The sequence below is a fragment of the Ovis aries genome, chromosome 13 (assembly GCF_016772045.2).
Source record: "Ovis aries strain OAR_USU_Benz2616 breed Rambouillet chromosome 13, ARS-UI_Ramb_v3.0, whole genome shotgun sequence".
NCBI lineage: Eukaryota > Metazoa > Chordata > Mammalia > Artiodactyla > Bovidae > Ovis > Ovis aries.
Window position 1 is genome coordinate 6,726,367 of NC_056066.1, and position 6,000 is coordinate 6,732,366.

Below are 6,000 nucleotides of genomic sequence, written 5' to 3' on the forward strand. Positions count from 1 at the left end.
GGTGCCTTGAAGCCTAAGTTAAACACGGGGACCTACTACATTTCAATCCCCATTCAAACCCCAGCACCTAGCCCAGGGCTTGAGTGGCTCTCAAAGAAATGTTTGTGAAACTGATGAATAAATTGCTACATTCAACTGATTCCCACATAAAAATGTGACTATTTTTCATGTGTATGTAAATATTTTAAAATATTCTTGAATTCATAAATTCATAACCTTTTTATCCTTGTGTGTTTTCTTAGTGAATGTCGAAGTGTGTGTGTTAGGAGGTTGGCAGGCAGCAGAGTCAGATTCTTGGACCTGACCGCCTGTCCTTAATCTGCTGACAACTGGCTGTGTGACTTGGAGTTAGAGTCTTAACTGCTCTGTGCTTAGGGTCCTGTGATTAGCAAGTGTTACTGTTTGTTGCTCACAGGGTTGTCACGAAGTTTTCATGAGTTAACATTTATATTATGTAAACTGGGAGTGTGTCCCTTAGAATCGTTATCAGCACAGAAAGTTAAGAAAAAGAAAATATTAAAAATGCAAATCCCCTTTTGCAAAATCTCCTTTTTTAATGTCACAAAGAGATTCTCCTCTGAACAAAGCTAGAAGCTGTGTCACCCAGCATAGATGACTTTCAACCTGGCAGCTTTCTTAGAGCTGGCAAGAGCAAGTCACTTCATCATCATCAAAGATGGTTTGCAGCACATCTCCTGGGTGACCGGCTCTAAGTTACTGAGTCATGGAGCAGAGATTCCCCCACACCCCTCACACTCTGTTGTCTTGGTTGAGCAGAGACGGACGGTGTTTCTCTCTCCAAACCCTCCACCTACCGAGTCACTGCACCCCAGCAGCTGACCATGTTGCAAACAGAGACCAGTTCCCTTTGATGCCCAGAGCCAGACGAGGCCCATATGAGGCTGTCAAACAAAGCTTTTGCTTTGTTTCTAAACAACTTAAGAAGAATTAAAGGAAAAGAAGTACTCTATTTACTCAAGCTCCTTTTCCGGCTCAAACAGAAAGAAAAACCCAAGACCCAGGGAGGAACCCAATGAGACAGAGAGAGATATCCTTTGAGAAAGAGACAGGGAGCCCAGGACAAGGAATTGGCTGCAGAGCTTAGATTACTGCCTAAAAGATGATGGGGGTGGGGGTGGATACGTGATCTTTATCTAATCAGACAGTCTACCCAGGAAGTCCCTGAGATCAAAGCCGGGGCGCTTTTTATTTAGCCCTGTGTCAACTTAAAAACAGTTCTGGCAAAGCCACAGATCTGGACAGGCTCACACCTCTCCCCGCCCCCACCGCCCTGACCTGTCTCTCCGCATCTGAACTCTCTTAACATTCCATTTGGAATAAAACCCTGGGATGAAAAGAGTCCCCGGGATTACCATAGGAAGACACAACATTTGACAGTGTCTGGGTAGAAAACGCCACGGTCCTTCCTGGCTCCGTGGAACAAGTGGGTGTGCATTCTAGGGGAAGGTGGCACCATTTCGTCTCTCTGCCTAAATGTCCTGCCACTCAGCATCCCCCAGCCATCAAAGGAGCCCCAAAAGGTACCCAGCCACTTGTCCCGAACATATTCCCCAAGCTGCTAGGCATTGTGTCAGGACAGCTCTGGGGAAAAGCAGGCACTAAGGGGGGAGCAACCGGACTGCCACACACAGCTGAGGTCCCCAAATCTTCCTTGGTCCAGAGGATGAGCGGATGGGCAGGGTCGGGGGAGGCGTATTCACATAAAGCAGGAGATCCACTGAGACTTGCCTGCTGTAAAGACAGATGCTAAGGAGACTGGTTCAAAGGGAGGGGGCGCATTTCTCAGAAATGGAGGGGCTCCAGGGCAATGGGACAGGAAATTGGAACCACACTATAAATGGAGAGAGAGAGAGATTCTCAGAGAAAGGATGGAACTCAGATCCCCTCCAGTGCGTTACCACAGAGAAAGCGCATCACCTTCTCTCCCAAGACAGCTGATAATCATTGCATCCTTTTCTTCCGAAACAGAGGCAGCACCCTCCATCCGTTACTAGTCATAAGTGAAGCCCTCTCAGTCATTTACTTCATTAGGCTTATAAAACATCTTATCCGGGCTTCCCTGGTGGCTCACTGGTAAAGAATCCCCTTGCCAGTGCAGGAGGCATGGGTTCGATCCCCGGTCGGGAAGACCCCATGTGCTTCGGAGCAATTAAGCCTGTGCCCTGCAGCAAGGGAGGCCGCTGCAGTGAGAAGCCCAGGCTAGACTAGAAAGTTGTCTCCCCTCCCTGCAACAAGAGACAACCCTCACAGCACAACTGAAAATAAACAAAATTTTAAAAATAGATATTCTCCTATTTCATCTGTATGTCTACATTCTGATCATAGTTTTCATGTGACGAACTGCCCTCATCATTCTGGATCTCATTGTTCTTATACGTGTCATGTACTGCTCCTAACATTGATTATTAAAACAAAGTTTTCAAGGAGAGGATGTAACACTCATCTTGAAAGAAAACCTAGTTCTTCAACTCCAATAGCCTAAAATGGAGGCTTCCTCATGGAAGAATGGAAAATCTTTCTTCTGTCCCCGCCTCCAGACAAATTTTTTTTTTTTTTTTAATAGCCAAACTGATGAGAAACGCAATATTTCTTGTGAACCTTTCTGGGTTTCTGTGCGATCAGCTTTTTACTCTTAGGATACGTTTTTCTCCAAGAAATGTTTTCTGTTTCTTCTAATGAGGACAACAACTTGCACTAAATAAGAATGATCATTTTAAGCCAAGAAGCATATGAAGTAATTGATTGATGTTCTGTAGGAAAACAATGCAACTTCAGGCACCATCTACGGTGTCTTATTGTAAAATCACCTTTAACAACACATATTAGTGCTTGCCTTTATTTTGGGGGGCTCCAAAATCACTGCAGATGGTGATTGCAGCCATGAAATTCAAAGATGCTTACTTCTTGGAAGGAAAGTTATGACCAACCTAGATAGCATATTCAAAAGCAGAGACATTACTTTGCCTACAAAGGTCCGTCTAGTCAAGGCTATGGTTTTTCCAGTAGTCATGTATGGATGTGAGAGTTGGACTATAAAGCAAGCTGAGCACCGAAGTATTGATGCTTTTGAACTGTGGTCTTGGAGAAGACTCTTGAAAGTGCCTTGGACTGCAAGGAGATCCAACCAGTCCATTCTAAAGGAGATCAGCCCTGGGTGTTCTTTGGAAGGAATGATGCTAAAGCTGAAACTCCAGTACTTTGGCCACCTCATGCGAAGAGTTGACTCATTGGAAAAGACCCTGATGCTGGGAGGGATTAGGGGCAGGAGGAGAAGGGGACGACAGAGGATGAGATGGCTGGATGGCATCACTGACTCAATAGACGTGAGTTTGCGTGAACTCTGGGAGATGGTGATGGACAGGGAGGCCTGGTGTGCTGCGATTCATGGGGTTGCAAAGAGTCAGATACAACTGATCAACTGAACTGAACTGAACCATTTACAAAGCATGTCCCTGTGGGCTGTCTGATTTTCCTGGCCCCCACTCACAGGTAAGGAGATGAAAGGTGAGAGCAATTAAGTGACTGGATTAAAAATACACAGGACACTGTAGGGATCAATTGCTTTGCTCCCTGTAAGAGATAAGTAAATATGAGGTATGTTTTTAAAATATGATTTCTAACTTCAGGACTTATGAAGCCTTAAAATGATGGGCTGAACTCAAAGGAGTGGAAAGAGGGTCTTGTCTATTTTCAGCAGAAGCGCTGGATTCAGACTTACATCCTTCGGTCTCTCTGAAGATTTGCAGGTTTTAATCATGACAGGATGAGAGCCTTTTGAAGGCAATGGCACCCCACTCCAGTACTCTTGCCTGGAAAATCCCATGGGTGGAGGAGCCTGGTAGGCTGCAGTCCATGGGGTCGCTAAGCGTCAGATACGACTGAGCGACTTCATTTTCACTTTTCACTTTCATGCATTGGAGAAGGCAATGGCAACCTACTCCAGTGTTCTTGCCTAGAGAATCCCAGGGATGGGGGAGACTGGTGGGCTGCCGTCTATGGGGTTGCGCAGAGTCGGACACGACTGAAGCGACTTAGCAGCAGCAGCAGCAAACTAAGTTTCAACGGGCTTTATCCCCTAATCATGATCTTCTATTTCAAGTCTTCAGAAGTGTGAGCTGCCACAGGTAGAAAGGGCTGAAAAATGGAGGTCAAACCAATATCTACAAGAGGTCTTTCCAAGGACACACTTAGGACACAGTGGGGGAAGGAGAGGGTGGGACAAGTTGAGAAAGTAACATTGAAACATGGACCTTACCATATGCAAAATAGACAGCCAGAGGGAATTTGCTGGGGACCTGGTGATCTGTGATAACCCAGAGCGGTGGGCTGGGGTGGGAGGTGGGAGGGAGGCTCAAGAGGGAGGGGATATATGAACGCTTATGGCTGATTCATGCTGATGTATGACAGAAAGCAACACAGTATTATAAAGCAATTATCCTCCAGTTAAAAATAAATACATTTTAAAAACGATGCCTTTCCATTTTCTTCAATTTTCCAGGCACTGATCTCTTTGCAGCTCAGGTGCCAAATCAGGTGGCAAAAATGGCTTCCAACACTTCTGCAGAAAACACCTACTAAACATATATTACACATATACTAGATAATAGATAAGTTTAAAGTCAGAAGCATCCTTAGAAATCATCTAGTTTAAATGTCCTGTTTTCCAGCTGAGAAAACTAAAGCCAAAGCCTAACAGGGGCCAACAGTCCTGCTCACGGAGCTGAAGAAAACACAAGGGCTCCTAGCTCTGATGATCACATTTAAAACCACTGATGAGAAGCTACCTTGTTTCTTTTCTGCTGCTGCTTCTCTTGGTGGTCAGCTACTTCTTTCTTGCTGTTCCAAAGAAACAAATCAGAATATTTCTCTTCGTTTTTATAGGAGGGTCCCAGCCAAAGAGCAGCCAGAGGCAAGGAACAAAGAAACACTGCACCTCAGTGACCACCAGGGGGTGCCCAGAGGACAGCCCGACCATGCCAGGGTGACCCCAGAGAGTCTCCCTTCTCATGGGAAACACATGTGATCCCGCAACCGAGACAATTATCTTTTGTTCTTAGCGAGGGGTTAGAGGTCTCAGGTCCCTTCTGAAAAGCAAGGTTGCACATCTGTCCTGAGAAAGCAAATCTGCAACATGTGTAAACCTCGTGCTTGAGGTTTAGAGCTCTTGTTTGCTTGCTTGTTCTTCTGATATCTGTCTCCATAAATAAAATAGAGAGGAACCTGTCACTTTGATTCCAGAACAAGGGAGAAGAGAGCTGAGATTAGATGCCAAGAGGGGATTCACAGATCTGCTGCGGGAAAAGGGATGGGGGCAGAGGGTTATGATGTAACTCATCCCACTCCTCAAGCTGTTTCTTGAAACAGTCATCTGGTTGTTCCCGGGGATACGACCGTGGACAAAACTCCTTCTGCCATCAGAGGACAAAGCTCCCTCTAGGAGAAGCCAGATCCAAAATAATCAACTCTTCAATGAATCCCACCTGCATCAAAGCCCTGACTTGCGGTTAATATGTATTTATTCATAATTCATTTGATGAACTGGGTATTTGGGCATGACTATTCCTCTACATGCCATAGGCTGCTTGTAGAGCTGCTTATTAAAATAATTTTTTTAGGAGTATTCAACACTCATCTTGAAAGAAAACCTTGTTCTTCAACCCCAGCATTTTGAAATAGAAGCTTCTTTATGAATTAAAAAAATAATAATTTCATCAACCCCACAAAAATTCTCTTTCCACTTGTTGTGGTCACTTCCTCCACCCCAGCCCTACTGGCCTCTGGAAATCAATCACTGATCACTATAGGTTTGTCTGTATGAAATGTCTTGTAAATAAAAACATACAGCATGTTACCTTTTGCACCTGGCTTATTTCACTGGGCATAATGCCTTTGGGATTCATCCAAGTTGTTTTGTGTGTGTGTGCATGTGAGAGAGAGCTTGATTGTTTCATTCTTTTATATTGCTGAGTAGTATTCCAT